Consider the following 25,173-nt stretch of genomic DNA (forward strand, 5'->3'; position numbering starts at 1 on the left):
CCTCATCAGAAAAAAAAGAACCTTCAAACTGCTCAAACATGCCTACAAAGCCCTCCAAAACACCGGTCCCCAACACCTCAATGAATGAATCTCTTTCCAAGCCCCCAAGAGAAACTACTGCTCTGCCGACCTAGTCCTAGCCACGGTTCCGCCATTCACAGTGCCAGAGCGGGTGGCAGATCCTTCTCCTACATCGCAGCCAAGTCCTGGAACGAACTCCCCCTCCATATCAGACGAAGCCCGACACTGCACCAATTCAGAAAGAATCTCAAGACCTAGCTCTTCCAATGACCCGTGGAGCTGCTCGTAACCCCCCCTCCTAGCGCCTTGAGACCCTCACAAGTGAGTAGCCACTTCAAAAATTCCTGATTGATTGATTGATAGTGACATTTAATTAATCAGCAGAGTATGGGTGCAACAAAATAGAGCTAAGGAGCGAGCATGTTCAAATATAATTTCAACTGACTAACCAAGAACAGTGCAGATAGGTTGAAGTGTAGCAGGACTGAGGGAAAACAGAAGTTACTGATTTAAGGGGGACAACATTTCTTAAGATGAGAGATGTTGTTGAAAGAGAAGGTGTTTCAGGTCTCTATTGAAGGAACCATCCGAAGAGATGGTTCTAGTAGCAGGTGGGTTGGCATTCCATATTTTGGGAGCAATCCCTAAGAAGGCTTATTTTAGAGTTCTGTTTTTTTTTATAGCTGGGATTTCCAGTTTCTATGAGTCATTAAGTCAGAGAGAATGGGAGTGTCCTGAAATGGTTAGCTTGTTTGTTAGGTAATTCAACAATGTGATCAGGATGGTGATAATGTGATGTGATTTTTGTCCATGACAAAAAGCATGAAATTTACAGTACTCTATTGAATGGTATTATTGACACTGTCTTGTATCCAAGGCTTGTGAGTCTGTCAGACAGAAGCACTAACACTGCTGTCCAGAAAGCATGGGAGAAAACATTGCAGTCCAGATCCAATGGGAGAGACGAATATTTGCACACCTCTCTTAATCCGCAGTAAGGCACAGACCAAAGGTATATGGTGGATAGCTATAGACCTGGTGAAAGAAGAATGGGAAAAAAGGTGTCGGAAACCTGTCCATTCTGCAGGGTCACCCCAGATCTTCTTTTTGCCTGAACTCGTTTTTGTTGCCCATAGGACTCTGTCAACTTTACCCCTGCTAAACTGTGGTACAGTGCTAGAGCTCCCCCTTTTAAACATGGTAAAACTGACATATACCTAATTGGCAGTTTTATTTTGCATATAGGTTTCTAGTATTATACCGTATGCATCCATGACCTGTAAATTAAATGCTACTAGTGGCCTGCTGCTCTTTTTGTGCCACTCAGTAAAGTAGCACTGTAAAAATGTCTCTAATCCTGCTATTGAAGCTTGGGTGTGCGTTTATGAAACTGCAGTTTCAACCTCGTAAGACTAGCCTTTTCCCAGGCATTAACCTTCCTTTTTAATACTTATAATTCCTCCTAAGGTAGGCCCTAAATGTCCTTAGGGCAGGGTGCACATGTGTAATTAACTTTTGACATTTCCTGGCAGTGAGAACCCTAGAAAGTAGTCTTTCACTGTGGCAAGGCTGACTCTCCCATAGGTTAACACTTGTTTACACTATTAGTTTTAATAAGTGCACAATTTCATTTTGGAATAGCTAGATAAGTGGTTCCAGGACTCATTTTAATAGTAATTCAAAATCCAACTTAATGGTCAAGTCGGAATACTATTTTAGAAATAACACTTTTAGAGAGTTGTTATTGACCTTCCTAAGCTAAAAGGCATTTCTGCCAGTGCCCATCTATCACCTGACTCCTCATGGCTTCCCTGTGGTGAGATGTGTATTGTTCCCACACAGTGGAGAAAGGGCCTAGGAGTGGAGAGGGAACTCCTCTCTTGACAGGATAGCCTGAGGGTCTGTGCACAGCCAGTTCTTTGTCACTGGCAGATAAAGGTCACACCTAGGCCTGCCTCCAACTTTGTCTCTTCAGTCAAGCTGGCACAAACTCATTTGAGGTACAGGAACTGACCAGAATTGATTCAGGGGGTTTACAAAGGCTTGCCCTTCACACACAAGCTGGCACTGGACATAAAAGTGGACTCCAGAGTCTTCTCCTCAGTACACTCCTGGACTGTGGAGAATCAGAAGAAGGACTGTCCTCATGTCTGAAGAACCTAAAAAACTACTGGACCTCTTTGCTCTGAACTCATTATCCGAAAAGTAATTCCAAGAGTCAGTTGGCTGACTCCCAGATGAGTTACAGGGACACAAACATCTTCCATAGGTCAACCTCCCATCAACTGCCAAGCTGACCAGTACCAACTGGACCTGCCCTGGACCCTGCTGCTGGAGTGAGTCCTAATCTCCAAATTGTACCCCCAGGCCCTGGACCTTTGGAGCGAATTATAGTGTTCTTCTTGCACTCCTCCTTTCCAGCTGGCAAAAGATGGAATAGCAGCTCGGCCTCAGCTTGCTCGATCGACCGGTTGGAGGAGACCTGACCTTCCGAAAAGTTCCTAAGTCTGACCATAGAGGGAATCATCTAGACCAACACTGAGCAGCAACCAGTCAACATTGAAGCCTTCCTTCCTGACCTTCCTGCTTTAGGTTTTCCTGCCTATCATCGATGACTTCACTGGAATCCCGCTCCTCAGAAACCCGCCATCATCGAGGCCCACCCCAGATTCTGCTTGCAGCATACTCTACCGACAACTCTCTGACAGACGCTTTTTCTCCCTGAAAACTTCTAAGTCTGAATGTACTATTTCTACCTGGGAAAACCTAGTTACTGTATCTGATCAGCGAACTGTCACAATCGGATTTAATATTTGACTTTGACCTGGTCTAGTGCAACTAGATGCTAGACAAATGAAAGGGGCTTTACAACCAAGGGGACAGAGCACCGTATTTGTAATAAAACAACTCTCCCCTTGGGAAAATCAATCAGACATACATCAGTCTTTCAGCCAAACAACAACACTCTCTTCACTTTCCTCAAGATTTTTTCATAAGTTGGTACCAGTGCCACACAGATATTATATCTGCAAGAATTTTTCACACCAATGATATAGAATACTCAGATTTAATGTTGTAAGGTTCTTCTTTTACAGATTAAAAATATACAGTATAGAGACTTTGCAGACTCAAATATACATCAAATGACCTTCACCCCTCAATAAGGCAGAAATAAAATAATAATAAGAAACCTAAGTGGTAAGACAACCATTCTCCAACAATATAAACATGTGTTGGCATAGCCAATAGGTCTCGCCTTTGGGACCTTATAAGTGTTTAGCCATGCATCAGTTGATGTTGTTGCACCAAGGATATTGTGCTGCATAACTAAATACTTATAAGGTCCCAAAAGCGAGACCTATTGGCTATGCCAATGCTTGTTGTACTATGTAGTGATGTTAGGTGTGTGTCCAGCACACAATCACACTGAAGCCTTTAGTGACATTAATAAGTGGACTACCCAACGCAAACCATGTTATCAAATGTATAATAAAGTTGAGTTAATTCCTACAGGTGTTCAGACATTTTCTTTACAGGTTATTGTAACTGGTGCATAAGACAAGGCTTCAATGTATCACTACTGAACTACACGCCCGGCGTGCGAGCTACAAAGACCTCTAATAAGAAACTCATGAGTGCACTGAATGGAAATCTGTGGGTTCACTTTATGGACAATGCAGGCACATTCACCCCCTGAGCTGATTTACGCTGATTGTAGATAGTGCCCAGAGTTTACACAGAGTGCGCTGCTGCACGTGCACTGATTTACTGGTGACCCAGAGACCTCCCGGATACGCGTAGATCCCGACAACAAGGGCTTTTAAGGGATCTTAGAATTAATGCTGTTTACAAGGACAACTTTAGCGTTTCTAAAATCAACGCCTTTCTTTCTGGCAAACCATGGGGCGCACGCACAGACGTGCACTTTTCACTCTTCTCCGAGGGAGATGTTTTCTATCACTGGAGGGAGTGAGTGAGAGTCTGGCCCGGGCCTCGACACGAGCGGTAAAGCCATGAGCTACTGCAGAGCTGCTCTGTCGCAAGAAGCGCCTTGGAAACCTAGTGCCACTCATCAGGCTCCATCGCAGTGCGTGTGTTTGGTGTCTCTCTGCCTCATGTGCTGCCTTTCACTCACCTCCCTCCCCCTACCCCACAGATCTCAGTCGATTTAAGGGCACCGCCCCCTCACCGGAGACTCACTCAGCAGGCATCCAGATGCCGCTGGGCTTTAATGCGGCCCCCGCAGGTCACGTGGTCCGGGTAGGCAGTGGTCAGGGTCAGCAGTGGTCTGGGTCAGCAGCTGATGACACTGTTGGAGTTTAAAGGGCTCCTACCTGCGCCAGACCCCGGTCACGTGACACATAGGGGTGCACCAGCATTCTCTTGTGGGTGCCGGCCTGGGAAACTTCTTTGTACCCATCTCATATTTCCCGAGTGCAAGAGAGTGAAAACTGATCAGAAAGATGGCAGAAGCACTACAAGTACAACGGGACAAAGCCAGGCGGGGCCCTGGGCGAGAGAAGGGGCGGGGGGCGCCGGGTAGTGGAAGCAATATAGCGCCCCGACGATTAATTTCCCCGGTCGCGAGCTTCGAAGCAGAGGTTTGGGGACCCTCACTTACATTCACAAATGAAGCACTGGATAACCATCACATCAATCATCATACTTACACTGTACTACGCGCGGTGCGTTCGCGCTGTACGTCGATAACTGACTGCATCATTACACTCCCATTGCACTAGGTGCTGTAAGCGGACCACTGATGGCATCAGTACACTTCACCGCACTCCGCGCTATAATCGGGCCACTGATGACATCACACCTTCACTCCACTCGGCGCTATAAGCTTACCAATGATGACGACACCACACCTTCACTCCTGGTCCCACCTTGCGCTCGGCGCTGTACGCAGAGATCACGGATCACACTTCATTCTTTAGCACACGATGCGCTCAGCGCTGTACATGGATACCTGAATACGTCAGTCACACTCTCACTGACAAGGTGCTGTACTCAGATCACACCTTCTGTACTGAGCCTCCTGTACGCAGAGATCACGGATCACACTTAATTCTTGAGCATATGATGCGGTCGGCGCTGTACTAGGTCAGTCACACTTTCACTGACAAGGCGCAGTAGGCAGATCAGGGATCACACCTTCTGTACTGAGCCCGCTGCGCGCTGCACACGGTGCTTCACCCCCCCAGCAGTGTTACCTGCGACTGCGGAGTCCAGCAGCAGGAGGATGCAGAGGGGGTGCTCTGTGCGCGTGGGGCCCATGGTACTACGGTGTCTGGAGCTCGTGCGTCTGTTCACAACTGTCTCTAACTATCAATGACCTAATGCAACAGCTGGGCGTGTGTACAAACAGCACCGCATGGTGTCGAGTGGGCAGGGTCTTATCTTTATGGGGCCATATGTTTGGCCCCATAAAGATAAGAAACCTTTTACCACACACGTAAGTCAAGCGGGCCAGTCCAACTGGGATGGCTCTAAAAGAGAAAAGTGTATGTCACCAGAAGCTCTTTTACAATGGCTGGCCACCGTGTAGCATAAACGGTGATGCCAGCCAGTGGAAAAGAGGGGCGGGGCTTAAGCCCCGCTAGTGAAAGCTACCCTAAATCATTAAATCTCGCCAGCGAGACTGCGCATGTCTGCGTAGTCTACACCAGGCGAGACCTAAAAAGGGTCAGTTTAAAAACATGGAGATGATACATAAGAGAGTACACACAGATCTATTTCAATGTTGCTTGCCCACTATGTACAATACAGTGATATGTCATGATTTTTTGCTACATCAATCATCAACTATATTAGAATGCAGAGCAGATCCTGCTTGACAGAGTATACGTCAACACGTTTCGGTGGTTCTTGTCTGAAATTCCCACCTTCTTCAGGACAGTCATAAAATATACATAATCTCCCACATAAATGTAACAACTAGATGATTTAAAACTTGCGTAAAAGTGTAATAACAATTACTCAATTGTACATTTCAAACGCCTCAATAAAATCAAAGTGACAACAATATCCAGGTGGTACCTAAATCAAACACCATTATGTTTTTCAGCATTCAATGCCCAATAGTTTACCGGAACCCCACCAACATTTGGTCTCTCCATTGTGGACAGAAATAACATTTACCCTATGTACTCATTCATGCTATTGTGCCAAAGACACATGCTTGCCTCTCAGGTTTTTTTGGGGGTACCATATTAGTAGTAATCATCACCCATTCAAAAGGCACCTTATTTCCTTCTTGAGCACATCTATTTGTTTCATACCACAAGCTTCCCTTTCATGCTACTACAGAATCATTTTATACTCACCCTATTAAGAAAAAGGGGCTGATGTTTGACTTTCTCGCTCAGACAGAATGCCCAAGAGGGTCCTTCTCTATATATTTATTTTTCTCGGAATTCAGTCAATATATAGTCAATCTGACGGGACAGAAATGATAAGTACTTACTTGGATATCCCACTCTGCAATATTCCATCATTTTTTCATCAGGGTGGATTCTTGATACTACCATGCCTCCATATGGATGGATACAGGTCTCTCTATCATACCTTTTTAGTTCCATGGTATCAGAGTAATGCAAACCTGTGCTCGCTTGTGGAGTTTTTCATTTATCTTTATTAGTATTCCTGGTATTAGGTGCTCCAATTTCTAACAAGGGTATGTAATCCTCTTCAGATAATATGTTTTGTGAAACATGATTTCCCTTTTAGCTGGATCGGAGATTAAAAGACTTATATACAGAATACTATGAAAATCACTTACGGTCATGGCTCAGCACAACCAGATGACTGTGGTAGTTTCTTTGATTTTTTGCCACTTTTTTAGGGCGAACGTTAAAAATTCTTATCTTTAATACTACTTATCGGGCGTTTGTTATATTATTTATTAAAATGTATTCTATTTTTCTGAATTGGTTTGGGATTTCTCATGTTGTGATCTCACTTTATTAATGTGTCATTACTGCATAAATAATTGACAAGTTTTCTCTAAATTAATCCTGACTGCTATGTGCCAAGCTACCGGATGGTTAAGAAAAGGATAATTTAGTGACTTAATCTTTCACCCTGGAAAGGATTTTGATTATTATTTGAGGTGGGTTCTCACTCCTTCAAAAAATATTTCAATTTCTTACATTGGTGAACAGCGATGGAATTCAGTTGTTGTGATTTTGCAGTGCTACTCAGTGACTTATGTAAAACCAAAAATCCCTTCTATAATCTGACATCAAAATCAATTTTTGGTTTTCTAAATCTCTATCTTTACTTGGGCATTTTTTTTCTCTTTCCTAAATTTCACTCCTGTCTACATATCTTGTACCTGTGATTTTTGCAAGAGTGAAGGTGGATTTCAGTAACTTTTAAGGCTTTGCTGTGGCAGAGCTGAGAAATTTGTGTGAGGGGAGGCAGCTGAAGCTAACAAAAGGCTCCAAGAAGCTAGAGTATCATATAGCCCTTAGAGCCTGGGAAGAGGTGTGAATGTTGCAGTCTATGTCTTAAGGGTAGAAGGCATATGGGGCAGGAATGGAGAATGAAACAGAGAAGGAAAAGAATATCCTGAGAATGGCCCCAGAGCTAGAGGAGACCCCACAGGGGTGAGGTCCCTTGCCAAGACATGGCGGAGAGCAGTGTGTCCTCTCACAACCTGACCGATGAAGAGCTGGAGAACAGGAAAGCTGAGAGAAAGCTGAGGCTGCAACAGGCCACTCTGGCCACGGAAGAGAAGAAACTGGCAAGGGGGGGTAAAGAAAGCTGACGCAGCAGCAGCCAGGGACCCAGAGAAGAAAAATATTGTTTCTAGAGGAGAAGAAAATCTTATTGGCTAATAAGGTGAGCCAGGAGGAACGGGACATGAAAGCCAGAAGGGTCAAAGAGTCCAGTGACCATTGTGGCAGTGACAATGAAGTGCCTAGAAACGGTAAAAGGATCCAAATAACCCAAAACTTGGTGATTCATTTTGTGGTCGGGTATGTCATTGACAAGTGGTTAGAGGCCTATGAGGTAGTTCTATGCACGCCCAGAACACTAGAGGAGGATCTGGGGGTTAGTCTCTGGAAGCATATGTCAGTCACTGTGAAGGATCCTCTTCTGGCCCTAGATAAAGCTGATCGGTTGAGGTATGCCCCATGAAACTTGCCCTTGTTGTCAAGTTTGGCATTACCCCATAGAAATACCACTTGAAGTTTAGGGACATCCAGTAGCTGTCTGACAAATCCTGGGTGAATTTCGTGGATTACTCCAGTAAGGCACTAGATGGTTGGGTGAAGAGCAGCAGAGTGAGTGACTATGATGGGCTGTACAATCAATTCATGTTTAGTAATTGCTTTGCAGAGATGCTATGACACCTGATTGACACCTGATTGATTCAAAGCTCATTGTGACCCGAGCTTGCAAAGAAGGCTGATCTCTAGGGTACTACCAGGGTGTCAAAGACGGTACCTGGGAGTGAGCCCCAGAAGGGTGATTCAGGCCTCCCCAGCAGAGTAAGGGTGAGGTTCAGGGTAAAAGAGATAAGTTCCAAAAAGGGTCCCAAAGTATTGTGGGGGCAAAGGATTACCATGCCCCCACTTAGACTTAGGGGAGGTTTTGATGGGCGGTGATCCAGGGTGCTCTTTTTCCAGCCCAAGTGCATTGATTGTTTCCAGTTAGGACATAAGCAGGGGAGCCTGGTCTGTACTAAGAAGCTACTCACTGGTGGGAGGAGTATGCCCTAGTGTATCTTATTTGGGGGATGGACCCGGAGGGAAAACTGGACACTTCTGCTAGATCACCATGAATGGGTTCCCTGTCAGTACTCTAAGGGATACCTGTGCCAGCTAGACCATGATTGTAGAAAGGAAGGTTTCTGCAGAGCAGTATCTGCCAGGACAGGTATGCAGGGTGATCCAGTCACGTGGGCAGAACTTTGTCCGCACTATGGTTCTAGCCTTTCTAGAAAGGGGAGGTGGAGGTGAACAAGAGAAGGGTCAGTCCCAAGATGCCAATTGACTGCATCCTGGGAAATGAACTACCACAAGTGCTAGGGCACGGTGGGGCAGCTACCCACGGTGCCCCGAAAGATCAGGTTTCTGGGGGTCCTGCTTCCAAACAGAGAGTGCAAAGGCCCAGATAGTGAGTAAGGAGTAGGATGTAGGGGAAGTCCATAGATGGAGGAGTATCGAATCAGGGGTTACCCGCTCTGAGACAAGAGCACCCCAAGACTGACCCAAACAAGGCCACATCTGACCTGGAGGTGTTGACTGTGCAGTCACAGAGACACAAGAAAGTAGACCTGCTCCAGGCAGATCCCTACAAAGAAACAGATAGCGTGTGTCACCTTTGAGGGGGGCAGTGGTTCCGTCTCGGTAGTCCTGGACTGCCATGCACCTGTTCAGTCTCAGGGTACAGTTCCTGTGCTGAGAGGCCAGTCTCAGGATACCACCCCCGAGGTGGGAGGAGTGAAAGTGGAAGGAGTGTGTATATCACCTGAGGGTGTAGCTCCCATTCTTAGAAACCTAAGAAGCCAGGGAAATATCAAGAGTAAGTGGGAGACTCCTTGCAGCCCCAAGGCTGGAAGTGAGGCTGGCCCAAGGCTCCAGATTGGAGCCTCCATCCGCCCATGGATAACTTGGGGACTAGCTCTAGACACTGTCCTTATGAACCTGGGTCATTTTGTTGGCCTTGGTGGTCCTGAATGCCTACTGGGATGCACCTGTGGGCAAGCTACGGTCAGACGCCTAACAGATGGACTTTGAAGAATGAGCAGAAGGGTTCTCCATGGGCCAGTGCAGTAGATTAGGAAGATGGTGGCAGAAGGTTACAGTTATGTTGGGAAGGGCATTGCACAGACAGGTGCCACTGCAGTAGAGGCTAAGTGAAGTGAAGCAGTGAAATGCATAAAATTATTGATTAGTCTACCGTAGCTCCTGACTGGGGTGTGTCGTGTTGGTAATTTGCCATTTCTACATGGTCACCCAAGATTTTGTTGCCTTCTTATTCCAAACCTGTTTTTGTTGGCCATAGGACTGCTCCATTTACTTCTGCTAAACTGTGATAAAGTGCTGGGGCTCTCCCTTTTAAACATGGATGGTTAGCATATACCTAATTGATGCATTTAATTTACTTTTAAACCTCTAAGTATATGGTACTACATGTACACATGGCCTCTAATTTAAATTCTCCTAGCAGGCTGTCACACACATTATGACACCCACTAATGTGGTAGTGTAAAACATGTCTCCAGGACTGCTATTGCAGTGGTGGTATGTGTGGTTTTAAAACTGCCATTTTGACTTCTCAAAACCAGAATTTGCCAGTCACAAACCTTTTTTTTAATTTTTTATAGTCACTATCTAAGGTAGGCCCTAAATGTCCACAGGGCAAGGTGCACAGAATTTAAAAAGTAGAACATGTATAATTTATGTTTTATATGTCCTGGCAGTGAAAAACCTAAAGTTGTTTTTCTCCGAGGCAAGGATGTCATTTTTCTGCCAAATACAAAAGACTTTCCTCTCACTGTCCAGCTGTCGCCTGACCCCTGGTGGCTCCCCTGTGGTGAGATGTGCATTGCTCCCACATTGGTTAAAGGGCCCTGAGAGCGGGGAGAAAGACCCCCCTCCTCCTTTGGCAGGATAGCATAGCGCCTTGCGGAGCTTCAAAGGATACCCACCGTGACACTGGCAGATGAAGCTCAGACCTAGACCTGCCTCCCTATTGTCTCTGTAGAGAGGCTTGTACCAAACCCATTGGGGTTAGAGGAACATACCAGAACTTGTATAGCGGATGGACAAAGACTTGCCCTCCAACCAGAGGCTGGCATTAGGCACAAAAGTGGGCCCCACAGACCTCTCCTCGAAACACTGCTGTACCTCAGAGAATCAAAAGAAGGACTGCCCTGTTCTCTGAACGATCTGAAGGAAGAATGGACTTTCTTATCTTGAACCCAGGACCCCAGACGTGACTCCAAGAGACAGATGAATGACCTCCAGTTTGAGATATAGGGAGCACAACAAGCTTTTAGAGGCCTCTCTCCCTGCAACTGCCCAGCTAAACAGTACCACCTCAACCTAACCTGAACCCTGCTGCCGGCCACTGTTGGAGTAAGTGCTAACCCCGAAATGGCTAACCTGGACCCTAGCTGGTGTGAGAGTGTAATCCTCCTGTCCAAACTGCAGAAGCTGTGACTTAGGAATTGTGAGGAAATGGGCTGTATGATATAGTGTGGTTGTGGGACCTCACCGTGTAAATCACTTACCAACCCCTTGAGGGCATGAAAGTTTAATTTGTTAAACATTTAGCTTAACCCTAGGTAGAATTGGCTCTGAGCAGCAAGGCTTCCATAAAGGAACAAGTGTAAAGCATTTCAACTGCATCAAAACAATTCAAGAAGAAATCGACAAGACCCTAAAGAGATCCCACACAAATTTAATACATTAGACTGTAATTTTCGGTATTTTTGAACACTGCAATGAAAAAGATCCCCCAGAGGGTTCTGAAGATATCGAATTTACAAGGTATGGTATATCAAAGCATTTCACTCAGCCCGCGACTTTTAGTAACTTTAGGCGACCAACTTCAGTAGGGAGTCAGTCAGGGGGACCAGCAAGGTCCTCAGAAACAGTTGCCTCAGCAGGTAAAGCAGTCCACAGTAAGTTCCAGGCACATATATCTGTTAAAGTGGTTTCCTATGAAAACGGTCCTAATGCAAGTGATGAAGGATGCTGAAGATGTTCAAGGATGCTGTGGATGTGGTGCAGTTGACAGGGGTCTTCCTGTGGCTACTCCTCAGTCATAAACATTTTACCAGCTTTCTGTCTGGAGAAATGATGCAGACTAGTATTGTTTTGGAAGCCACAGCCAGCAATGCTGAATGGCCTCAGCTTGCTGGTTTGCCCCACTGATGGTGATCTGACTTCCAGAAACATTTTCTTGTCCAAAAGTAGAGTGCTTCGGTGGCGCCAGCCAATGGAAAAGAGGGGCGGGGCTTAAACCCCGCTAGTGAAAGCTACCCTAAATCATTAAATCTCACCAGCGAGACTGCGCATGTCTGCGCAGTCTACACCAGGCGAGACCTAAAAAGGGTCAGTTTAAAAACATGGGGATAATACATAAGACAGTACACACAGATGTATTTCAATGTTGCTTGCCCACTATGTACAATACAGTAATATGTCATGATATTTTGCTACATCAATCATCAACTATATTAGAATGCAGAGCAGATCCTGCTTGACAGAGTATATGTCAACACGTTTCGGTGGTTCTCGTCTGATATTGCCACCTTCTTCAGGACAGTCATAAAATATACGTAATTTCCCACATAAATTTAACAACTAGATGATTTAAAACTTGCATAAAAGTGTAATAACAATTACTCAATTGTACATTTCAAACGCCTCAATAAAATCAAAGTGACAACAATATCCTAATGGGACCTAAATCAAACACCATTATGTTTTTCAGCATTCAATGCCCAATAGTTTACCGGAACCCCACCAACATTTGGTCTCTCCATTGTGGACAGAATTAACATTTACCCTATGTACTCATTCATGCTATTGTGCCAAAGGCACATGCTTGCCTCTCAGGTTTTTTGGGGGGTACCATATTAGTAGTAATCATCACCCATTCAAAAAGCACCTTATTTCCTTCTTGAGCACATCTATTTGTTTCATGCCACACGCTTCCCTTTCATGCTACTACAGAATCATTTTATACTCACCCTATTAAGATAAAGGGACTGATGTTTGACTTTCTCGCTCAGACAGAATGACCAATAGGGTCCTTCTCTATATCTTCATTTTTCTCGGAATTCAGTCAATATATAGTCAATCTGACGGGGCAGAAATGATAAGTACTTACTTGGATATCCCACTCTGCAATATTCCATCTTTTTTTTATCAGGGTGGATTCTTGATACTACCATGCCTCCATATGGATGGATACAGGTCTCTCTATCATACCTTTTAAGTTCCATGGTATCAGAGTAATGCAAACCTGTGCTCGCTTGTGGAGTTTCTCATTTATCTTTATTAGTATTCCTGGTATTAGGTGCTCCAATTTCTAACAAGGGTATGTAATCCTCTTCAGATAATATGTTTTGTGAAACATGATTTCCCTTTTAGCTGGATCGGAGATTAAAGGACATATATACAGAATTTTGCCACTTTTTTAGAGCAAACGTTAAAAATTCTTATCTTTAATTCTACTTATCAGGTGTTTGTTATATTATTTATTAAAATGTATTCTATTTTTCTGAATTGGTTTGGGATTTCTCATGTTGTGATCTCACTTTATTAATGTGTTATTACTGCATAAATAATTGACACGTTTTCTCTAAATTAATCCTGACTGCTATGTGCCAAGCTACCGGATGGTTAAGAACAGGATAATTTTAGTGACTTAATCTTTCACCCTGGAAATGATTTTGATTATTATTTGAGGTGGGTTCTCACTCCTTCAACAAATATTTCAATTTCTTACATTGGTGAACAGCGATGGAATTCAGTTGTTGTGATTTTGCAGTGCTACTCAGTGATTTATGTAAAACCAAAAATCCCTTCTATAATCTGACATCAAAATCAATTTTTGGTTTTCTAAATCTCTATCTTTACTTGGGCATTTTTTTTCTCTTTCCTAAATTTCACTCCTGTCTACATATCTTGTACCTGTGATTTTTGCAAGAGTGAAGGTGGATTTCAGTAACATTTAAGGCTTCGCTGTGGCAGAGCTGAGAACGTTGTGTGAGGTGAGGGGGCTGAAGCTAACAAAAGGCTCCAAGAAGCTAGAGTATCAGATAGCCCTTAGAGCCTGGGAAGAGGTGTGCATGTTGCAGTCTATGTCTTAAGGGTAGGAGGCATATGGGGCACGAATGGAGAATGAAACAGAGAAGGAAAAGCATATCCTGAGAATGGCCCCAGAGCTAGAGGAGAGCCCACAAGGGTGAGGTCCCTTGCCAGGATATGGCGGAGAGCAGTGTGTCCTCTCACAACCTGACCCATGAAGAGCTGGAGAACTGGAAAGATGAGAGACAGCTGAGGCTGCAACAGGCCACTCTGGCCACGGAGGAGAAGAAACTGGCCAGGGGGGTAAAGAAAGTTGATTCAGCAGCAGCCAGGGACCCAGAGATGAAAAATATTGGTTCTAGAGGAAAAGAAAATCTCATTGGCTAATAAGGTGAGCCAGGAGGAACGGGACATGAAAGCCAGAAGGGTGAAAGAGTCCAGTGACCATTGTGGCAATGACAATGAAGTGCCTAGAAACGGTAAAAGGATCCAAATACCCCAAAACTTGGTGAATCATTATGTGGTCGGGTATGTCATTGACAAGTGGTTAGAGGCCTATGAGGTAGTTCTATGCACGCACAGAACACTAGAGGAGGATCTGGGGGTTAGTCTCTGGAAGCATATGTCAGTCACTGTGAAGGATCCCCTTCAGGCCCTAGATAAAACTGATCGGTTGAGGTATGCCCCTTGAAACTTGCTCTTGTTGTCAAGTTTGGCATTACCCCGGAGAAATACCACTTGAAGTTTAGGGACATCCAGTAGCTGTCTGACAAATCCTGGGTGGATTTCGTGGATTACTCCAGTAAGGCACTAGATGGTTGGGTGAAGAGCAGCAGAGTGAGTGACTATGATAGGCTGTACAATCAATTCATGTTTAGTAATTGTTTTGCAGAGATGCTATGACACCTGATTGACACCTGATTGATTCAAAGCTCATTGTGACCCGAGCTTGCAAAGAAGGCTGATCTCTAGGGTACTACCAGGGTGTCAAAGACGGTACCTGGGAGTGAGCCACAGAAGGGTGATTCAGGCCTCCCCAGCAGAGTACGGGTGAGGTTCAGGGTAAAAGAGATAAGTTCCAAAAAGGGTCCCAAAGTATTGTGGGGGCAAAGGATTACCATGCCCCCACTTAGACTTAGGGGAGGTTTTGAAGGACGGTCATCCAGGCTGCTCTTTTTCCAGCCCAAGTGCATTGATTGTTTCTAGTTAGGAAATAGGCAGGGGAGCCCGGTCTGTACTAGGAAACTACTCACTGGTGGGAGGAGTATGCCCTAGTTTCTCTTATTTGGGGGATGGAACCGGAGGGTAAACTGGTTATCCCTGTGGGCAAGAGTGAACACTTCTACTAGATCACCATGAATGGGTTCGCTGTCAGTACTCTAAGGGATACCTGTGCCAGCTAGACCATGATTGTGGAAAGGATGGTTTCTGCAGAGCGGTATCAGCCAGGACAGGTATGCAGGGTGATCCAGTCACGTGGGCAGGACTTTGTCCGCACTATGGCTCTAGCCTTTCTAGAAAGGGGTGGTGGAGGTGGACAAGAGAAGAGTCAGTCCCAAGATGCCAATTGACTGCATCCTGGGAAATGAACTACCACAAGTGCTAGGGCACGGTGGGGCAGCCACCCATGGTGCCCCGAAAGATCAGGTTTCTGGGGGTCCTGCTTCCAAACAGAGAGTGCAAAGGCCCAGACAGTGAGTAAGGAGTAGGATGTAGGGGAAGTCCATAGATGGAGGAGTATCGAATCAGGGGTTACCCGCTCTGAGACAAGAGCACCCCAAGACTGACCCAAACAAGGCCACATCTGACCTGGAGGTGTTGACTGTGCAGTCACAGAGACACAAGAAAGTAGACCTGCTCCAGGCAGATCCCTACAAGAAACAGATAGCGTGTGTCACCTTTGAGGTGGGCAGTGGTTCCGTCTTGGTAGTCCTGGACTGCCATGCACCTGTTCAGTCTCAGGGTACAGTTCCTATGCTGAGAGGCCAGTCTCAGGATACCACCCCTGAGGTGGCAGGAGTGAGAGTGGAAGGAGTGTGTATATCACCTGAGGGTGTAGCTCCCATTCTTAGAAACCTAAGAAGCTAGGGAAATATCAAGAGTAAGTGGGAGACTCCTTGCAGCCCCAGATTGGAGCCTCCATCCGCCCATGGATAACTTGGGGACTAGCTCTTGACACTGTCCTTATGAACCTGGGTTAGGGAGAAAAATCTTAACCAAGGGGTGGAATAGGCCACATCATTTTTTTGGCCTTGGTGGTCCTGAATGCCTACTGGGATGCACCTGTGGGCAAGCTACGGTCAGGCGCCTAACAGATGGATACAGTTATGTTGGGAAAGGCATTGAACAGACAGGTGCCACTGCAGTAGAGGCTAAGTGAAGTGAATCAGTGAAATGCATCAAAGTATTGATTAGTCTACCCTAGCTCCTTGCTGGGGTGTGTTGTGTTGGTAATTTGCCATTTCTACACGGTCACCCAAGATTTTGTTGCCTTCTTATACCATACCTGTTTTTGTTGGCCATAGGACTGCTCCATTTACTTCTGCTAAACTGTGATAAAGTGCTGGGGCTCTCCCTTTTAAACATGGATGGTTAGCATATACCAAATTGATGCATTTAATTGACTTATAAACCTCTATGTATATGGTACTACATGTACACATGGCCTCTAATTTAAATGCTCCTAGCAGGCTGTCACACACATTATGACACCCACTAATGTAGTAGTGTAAATCATGTCTCCAGGACTGCTATTGCAGCCAGGATGTGTGGTTTTAAAACTGCCATTTCGACCTCTCAAAACCAGAATTTGCCAGTCACAAACCTTTTTTTAAATTTTTTATAGTCACTATCTAAAGTAGGCCCTACATGTCCACAGGGCAAGGTGCACAGTATTTAAAAAGTAGAACATGTATAATTTATGTTTTATATGTCCTGGCAGTGAAAAACCTAAAGTTATTTTTCTCCGAGGCAAGGCTGTCATTTTTCTGCCAAATACAAAAGGCTGTCCTCTCACTGTCCAGCTGTCGCCTGACCCCTGGTGGCTCCCCTGTGGTGAGATGTGCATTGCTCCCACATTGGTCAAATGGCCCTGAGAGTGGGGAGAAAGACCCCCCTCCTCCTTTGGCAGGATAGCATAGCCCCTTGTGGAGCTTCAAAGGATACCCACCGTGACACTGGCAGATGAAGCTCAGACCTCGACCTGCCTCCCCATTGTCTCTATAGAGAGGTTTGTACCAAACCCATTGGGGTTAGAGGAACATACCAGAACTGTATAGCGGATGGACAAAGACTTGCCCTCCAACCACAGGCTGGCATTGGGCACAAAAGTTGGACCTAACGTCCTAGAGGTCGCTTGGCTCAGGCCAACAGGCTTTTATCCCAACATGGCATATCGTGCTTGCATCACACCCAGCTCACACCTTAACGCAACACCACTTAAAAAGGACACTACACCGATTAATTTTTAAAGTTTACCAGCAGTCTTTATCTTGTCTTCACGAACGGGGTTAATCAGCTTCATATTCCAGAATAAAGCATTTCATAGTATTCACCAATAGCACAATTTCTTTCTTTACTTCAATATAGCAAATACCTAAGCACCATTGGATGTTTCACTCCAGCACTTTGATCCTGGAGCACCGGTTTGAAGTCCCCCAGATAATGCTCCACACAACAGTTACATAGTACTGGATTTCGAATGGTCATCTAGTCTACACAATGCTCTTTGGTCAGATGGTTACTCTAGGCGCTATACTTCAAAAATCTTATACTGTCGCATATTATCAATACTTTACATTTAGATGCTATTTTGGAACTGTTACTCTGCTGCTGTGAATCAGGTGGTTACAGCTAGGCAATATACAAGGAAATCCCTCTTTCACTGGAAGGCAAGCTGTTGCACATAAGCATCCTACATGAAACTTTCTCTGTTACTGGGAAGTAATCTATTTATTTCTAGCGCTATTTTTGACAGTCTCAATGGGTAAACTACAGTCTCCTGAGTGAATACAACATCGTGCCGGAGTTTTGATCTTAAAACCTGGCTTCCCCTGTGACCGGCACTCGGCTTTACCCGGACATCAGCTGGCCTTAAGTCCGTAGTATCCTGTGCTCTCCCCCCTTCTTATTATGCCCCGCTCACTGATTACGCATCGGTGTCCTCCTCTCTGGAAGTTCGGCGGAGACTGGCGTGGAGTTCCCACTCCTTACGGGACAGACGGAGCTTCACACGCTGACAACGGAGATCTCCCCGAGGGCGAAATCATGGCACAACCACCGACCACCTCCCCCAAGGGCTTCCCCGTAGTGTGGACTCCTTCGTTGGTGGGGGCCTCGCTCTAGCACTCCCTCACTGCTGCTGTCCCATTCTGCAGCAGACTCCTAGGCCAGGCGCAGGCTACTACCACTCCGCTTCCTCAGGGAAAGCGCGCCCGCAGCCACCCGTAGCAGCGCGGCTTGCAGGGGCACGGCCTTCACCCGTGTATGACAGCAGTGGGGCGGCGCTTCAGCGTCAGCCCCCTCCTCACGTGACAGCAGGACGGCGGCTTCCAGGCCGAAGCTCGTCCCTTCTTCCGAAATACAAATCTCCTCAGCTTGGCAGCGGTGACGCTTGCTCACCAGTTACCCACATTAAGCCTCTCCACAGAACCCGCGGCAGCAGCGGGCCACCTCCGGAGGACACCCGGCAACCTCCCGACCTCTGGGGGGCAGCAGTGATAGTTCCAGGTAGAGACTCGTGACAGGGGGGAGGCTGAACTTAAGGGGGCCAGGAGTTCTCCGATGCAGATGAAGGGGCTAACAGAGCTCTTCTTATTCACTGGGCACAGATATCTTCCCTTTAGTCAGAGATCATGGGAAATCGCTAAGGCCAGTCTGAATCAACATCTCAGGCCCAACAGGGATGAGGGAAAGGGAGTCCCAGACGGCGATTCTTCCCTTGGTCCTCCTTCAGGGATACTGACTACCTGGGAGCCCCCAGGGTAACGATGACCTTCAAAGTCATTGGCTGAGTCAGGGACCGGTAAGAAGGTTGAGGGTGGTGTCACTGGTGAGGAAAATCGTGCAGACCCTAAGATCTGTCCATTCCCTTCCTAGCGCAGCCACCTCCCCACTCAGGTGCCTTACTCCTGACTATCTCATCTCTCAGCTCCGTCCTAAAATGGCCGCCCTGCTCTCCCCTCTATTTATCACCTGGGGCCTGACTGGCCAGAGTGGTCCAGAAGGTTCTGGAACCTCTCATGGCAGTCTCTGGCCCAGGTGCTGAGGTGACAGTTGGAACCACCATTTTGTGAGGCTACCCTCTCTCTTCCTGTTTCTTCATTGAAGCACCTTGCGCCTCTCCCTCAGATAGTAAGAAGAGGGCGCTCAGAGCCTCTACATCAACACCCAAAAACTAGTTAGTGGACAGAAAAAAAAATTTGAAGGAAAAGGGAAAAATAATAAAATGAGGAGGGAACTGCCAAAGGGCTGACTGACAGGTCTAACAGAAGAACATACCAGAACTTATATAGCGGATGGACAAAGACTTGCCCTCCAACCACAGGCTGGCATTGGGCACAAAAGTGGGCCCCACAGACCTCTCCTCGGAACACTGCTGTACCTCGGAGAATCAAAAGAAGGACTGCCCTGTTCTCTGAATGATCTGAAGGAAGAATGGACTTGCTTACCTTTAACCCAGGACCCCATAAGTGACTCCAAGGGACAGATGAATGACCTCCAGTTTGAGGTACAGGAACACAACAAGCTTTTAGAGGCCTCTCTCCCTGCAACTGCCCAGCTAAACAGTACCACCTCAACCTAACGTGTACCCTGCTGCTGGCCACTGTTGGATTAAGTGCTAACCCCGAAATGGCTAACCTGGACCCTAGCTGGTGTGAGAGTGTAATCCTCCTGTCCAAACTGCAGAAGCTGGGACTTAGGAATTGTGAGGAAATGCACTTTATGATATAGTGTTGTTGTGGGACCTCACAGTGTAAATCACTTACCAACCCCTTGAGGGCATGAAAGTTTAATTTGTGAAACATTTAGCTTAACCCTAGGTAGAATTGGCTCTGAGCAGCAAGGCTTACATAAAGGAACAAGTGTAAAGCATTTCAACTGCATCAAAACAATTCAAGAAGAAATCAACAAGACCCTAAAGAGATCCAACACAAATTTAATAAATTAGACTGTAATTTTCTGTATTTTTGGACACTGCAATGAAAAAGATCCCCCAGAGGGTTCTGAAGGTATCGAATTTACAAGGTATAGTAAATCAAAGAATTTCACTCTGCCCATGACTTTTAGTAACTTTAGGCAACCAACTTCAGGTTGGAGTCAGTCAGGGGGACCAGCAAGGTCCTCAGAAACAGTTGCCTCAGCAGGTAAAGCAGTCCACAGTAAGTTCCAGGCACATATATCTGTTGATGTGGTTTCCTATGAAAACGGTCCTGATGCAAGTGATGAAGGATGCTGAAGATGCTCAAGGATGCTGTGGATGTGGTGCAGTTGACAGGGGTCTTCTTGTGGCTACTACTCAGTCATAAACATTTTACCAGCTTTCTGTCTGGAGAAATGATGCAGACTAGTATTGTTTTGGAAGCCACAGCCATCAATGCTGAAGGGCCTCAGCTTGCTGGTTTGCCCCACTGACGGTGATCTGACTTCCAGAAGCATTTTCTTGTCCAAAAGTAGAGTGCTTCGGTGGGACTGATACTGAGCAGCACCTCGTCAATGTCAAGGCATTTCGGGGCCCAGACTTTGGATTTCACCCACCCAGAGGTTTCCCTCCTTCCTTAATGACTGCATCAGGACCCCACTCTTCAGCAATATGCCATCGTCAAGTCATGTGTCAGATTCGGCTTGCAGCTTGCCCTTCCAGCAACTCGTTGACAACCACTATTTTGCCATAAAAATGACTGAGGTAAACTTTCCAATAGGATGAACCTGGTTCCTGTACCCGACTGGCAAACCATCATGGCTGGCCTTAACTTTTGACTTTAACCCGGTCTAATGCGACCAAATAACTGCGGTTCATGCTTTTTGCTTTTTGTATATTATTTTTCATTCTATATTTTAAAATCATATTTTCAATTATACATATTGGATATTTGTTTTTGTTGTATTACTGTATTTATTTAAATTCATTCTGTAATTGTACATTGGTTTGGGATTTTGCTTGTGTTGTGTTTTCACTTTATTACTGTTTGACTAATGCATAAATATTTTATGCATTGCATCTAAGTCAAGACTGACTGTTTGGTGTCAATCTACTGGAGCACTAAACTGACTTTAGTAGTTCACCATGACATGTTTTCAGATTATTATTTTAGACGGGTTCTCACCCCTCTCAAATAATACTCCAATTTCGTGTAAGAGAGATGACTGCGAAACTGGATATATCTCCCCTAAGAGTTGTCACTGACTTCTTCTGGTCATAGTGGATATATATAGACAGGATCTTTAGTATGTTATCAACGTTTTGCAGCATCCCATGCTGTCTTTTATTAAATAATACACCTTCAGAATTCCTTAAGATTTCTGATTCTCTATGTTCTTGTAGAACTCTATAATTCCGGAATACTGAAGCATATTCTCTATAAAACTTTAGTCATAAAGGTTTGGACTTATCTCTGATAAGGTAATTAATATTTGTTTTGTGAGAATATGCTTTCTGGTTCAAGAATATAATCTGATGCTGTCATGTTGTTGGTTAAAGTGCCTTCTGATCACTGCTATGTAATGTATGAGACCTTGAGCAAAGTTAATAAAAATAATTTTTAAAAAAAAAGAATATAATCTGAGCTGTTTTCGAATGCTGCAATAAAATAAACATTCATCAGAAACATAAAATTAACATGTGTACCAAATAATCATGTCGCTAACCTGTATTGCTGCCTTAATAAAATACGTGCATTATGAAAAAAAAAATAACAGTCTTTGTACGTGATAAGAATTCTTCCCATTCCTTACACAAATAAGCAAGGTATGCAAAGTAAATATAAGTTTATATATCAACAGTACTTTATCAAAATAATTTATCACCACAAATGGAATTTGATAACTTAGACTATATACCTGTGTACAGCTTAGATGCTTCAAACACGTTCGCAAACATTCTCCAAGATGTCCATGAACTCTAGCAACAAAATCCTGGCTGCAGCAACAATGTATCTCAATTCCATAGAAGATCCTCTGGACCAAGAGAAACTGATACTCATTAATTTCTTTAATTATTCTGAGTTGGCTTGCCTAGTGCATCCTCTGAAGGCATGAAGCATTCCTCCAGGCACACCATCACACCACAAGTTTTTCCTTCCTCTGCGCGCTGTCTGCCATTTTACTTTTTCATGTACGCATGCCTTGTGAGTGCCCAGAGGTGTTTGCAGGCCACAGATCATTTCAGCATCTTCCTGCTTTGCTTACTTATTTTGAACATAGTGTCTCTGTCCTGGACATGCAACAATATAGGTGCTGTTACATTTTTGCCACAAAGCGTTTGTAATCTTTTGCAGTACTGGGCAAAAAGTATTGGTAGCGGGTGTTGATGCTTACTTGCCCAATGTGACTTTGGTGTCATGATGGGGTCATAGCTAAAATTAGACTCTGGTATCAACACAGACAAATTAGTGTACATACATTGCCTCATTGTCTGCAAATTCCACTTTACTTGACACAATTATGACTTGAGAAATGATAATGGGCTTTACAGGGGCAACAATAAGCCTTCCTTGCTACCCTCCAAACAAATGTAATCAATGTTATGTCTCGCTTGACAGTGCAGTTGTCTGCATGACCTATTCATGGTGTCTATAAACTATACATAGAGTGGACCTTTGACCTATGTCATCTCGTCCTATTGGCTGTTTTGTGTATCATTCTATATCTTGTGGAGTGCTGGCACCACAGTGCATTAGGGAATATTTCACTTCTCAAATGTACTATGAATAATAACACAATAAATTATTTCATATACACATTGTGAATCTAAAGCAATTGTTTTGTGTTGTGTTATTTTTCCCTCTCCCTATACGGGGAGGTGCTCGATCCCTCACTAGGTACGAACAATGATGAGACAAGAAGCTCAGACAACAGTGGCAGGAATTTATGGAGCCACTTAGCAATTTAAAGCTGAAAGTGAGGCCACTTCTCATCATCTCTGCCTTACTCTTCTCAGTCTGTTAGGCAAAATTTTATTTTCTAGATGTTTTGTGTGTTCTGAGGATTTTAGACTGTGTACATTCTTCTTCATTAGCCTAAAATGTCTCACGCCAGATTAAGTTGCTCCTGCCCTGTACTGGTGATCTGGCATTAGATTTGAAGGCAGCAAAAGTAAAATATTAGGTGGCACACAGATGGATGGGCAACGCCTTGGAACTAGGGGTGGGTGATAAATTCTGCTCTGTCAGCAGAATTGGTGGAGTTTTGGCCACTCCGTGTTACTCATGTAATGCTGAGCTCTGTGGGTGTCTGAGGGTTTGTTCATGGAGGGTCTTCCGTGCAGTTATCCATAGACAGAACATCCCAGTGTAGTCTATGTTGAGTGTTAGGTTTGCCAAAGGTTTTTCTTTTGAAGATAGCTTGGTCTTTTGATCTTAGGCTGCTAATCTGCCTGCTTGGGGGTGAAATAAATACTGGTCCTCCAACCAGACTTAGACCCTTTTGGACTTGGCCTCGCTGTCTCCACTTTCCATGTTTCATCTGCATTCTTGCTCTTTTCTCTCTCGCTCTCACACTCTCCCCCTCTCTTTTCCTCTGTTTGGCTCCTTTTTTCTCTCACTTGCTTCCTACACTCTGCCTCTTTCAAACTCTTTAATCGTTTGCCTTACTCTAGCCTCTTGCATTTCCTTTGTTATCTTTATTTCACGCTTTGGCCTTTTGCCTTGTGATTGCCTCTTTGCCTTTCCTTCGTTTCTTTTATCTCAATCTTTGGCCTTTTTCCCCTGCTATTGCCTCTTTGCTTTCCCTTTTTTTTTCTTTATCTCACTCTTTGACATTTTGTCTTGCTATTGCATCTTTGCTTTCCCACTGTTTCCTTTACTTTGCCTCTTTTTTCACATTTTTTGACCTTTTTTCTACAAATCAATTTTGTATCTTTCTGGTGCCTCCTTACCTATGCCCATTTGGTTCCCCAGATCTCATCCCCCACTCAAACCCCTTCCCATGCTTTTCCTCCTGCCACCCCTGCTCCTTACCTGCTCTCTAGTGTCTTCCTCCTGGGTCTTATTCCTGCCAGGGACAGCTGGCCACGGGTAGGTCCAGCATTGGGCACCAAGCGGATCTAAATTGGTCCCCCTCATGATTTGAGCGAGTGCACCGGACTGTCCCTGTGTGGCGCATTACTATCTCACTCTTCCGGTGCACCATTTCACGGAAGGTATAATTGTACCTCACTTATGATTTATACAATTTTCACACAGCAGCACAATTAAGGAATCCTGACATAAGGGGACGTGACTTTGACCTCCGTCTTACATTACTTGCAGCCCCCTTAGAGTAGACGAGGATTATAGGTCCTGATGAATTGCCGAGATCCTGTTAGACATTTTAATAGGCAAGAAACATGTTGACCCTTCTGCACAACTCACTAGAACTGACTTGGGTCTAATTTTCCCCTTATCAGTTCACCACTTTTTCAGTCTGTTTTTACTTATGGCCCATGTACTCATTGAATAAATTCCCTTTGGAGAATCCAGGAGCAATTTTTAAATCACACCAACACAGTACCATCTCTACTCACTTCACATAGGTCCGCCCTTAAATAATATCATCTAGCTTCACACCGGCAAAACCGAGAAGACCTCAGGCAAAGAGACCCCTCGTGGGGCCCATTGGGCATTGCAGGGCAGGCCCAAGGAGGACTTGCCCTATGATGAAGCATGACACCCCTCGGGGTGTGTGAGGGCCCTTACTCCTAATTGGAGCAATCCCTGGATGAGCACTAACTCCCTTGCTCTCTATAGCTCCTAATAACATCTGCTAATACTGCCAAGGCCTTACTCCTTTCCCCACTTCCCCCACACCCCCCCATCCCCCTAGGAACAGCATACCTTTTGTCTTTAACTCTTATTCCTGTGCCCCTTCCCTAGGCCTCACCCATCACCACCTGTAGTCTTTCCCCCTCCCAGGAACTAGTTAAGCTGCTGTGAAACTGTACTTGTGGCACACAAAAGTCAAGCCTGTCTGAACCTCTCTGCACCTTTACTGTGGCCAGTGCCACAACCTCTAGTCGGATCCTCAGCTGCCTCAATGCTGCTACACCACAGCGACCCTCCACATGCTTGACCCTGGATGCAACGCCAGCTACTGCTGTCTCACCACACCACACAGCACAGTATAACCTTTTTCCTACACCCAGTGTCACTTCTCATGCAGCAAACTGGCTTCACAC

Source organism: Triturus cristatus, chromosome 3_1 (assembly GCF_964204655.1).
Source record: "Triturus cristatus chromosome 3_1, aTriCri1.1, whole genome shotgun sequence".
In the NCBI taxonomy this organism is placed as follows: Eukaryota; Metazoa; Chordata; class Amphibia; order Caudata; family Salamandridae; genus Triturus; species Triturus cristatus.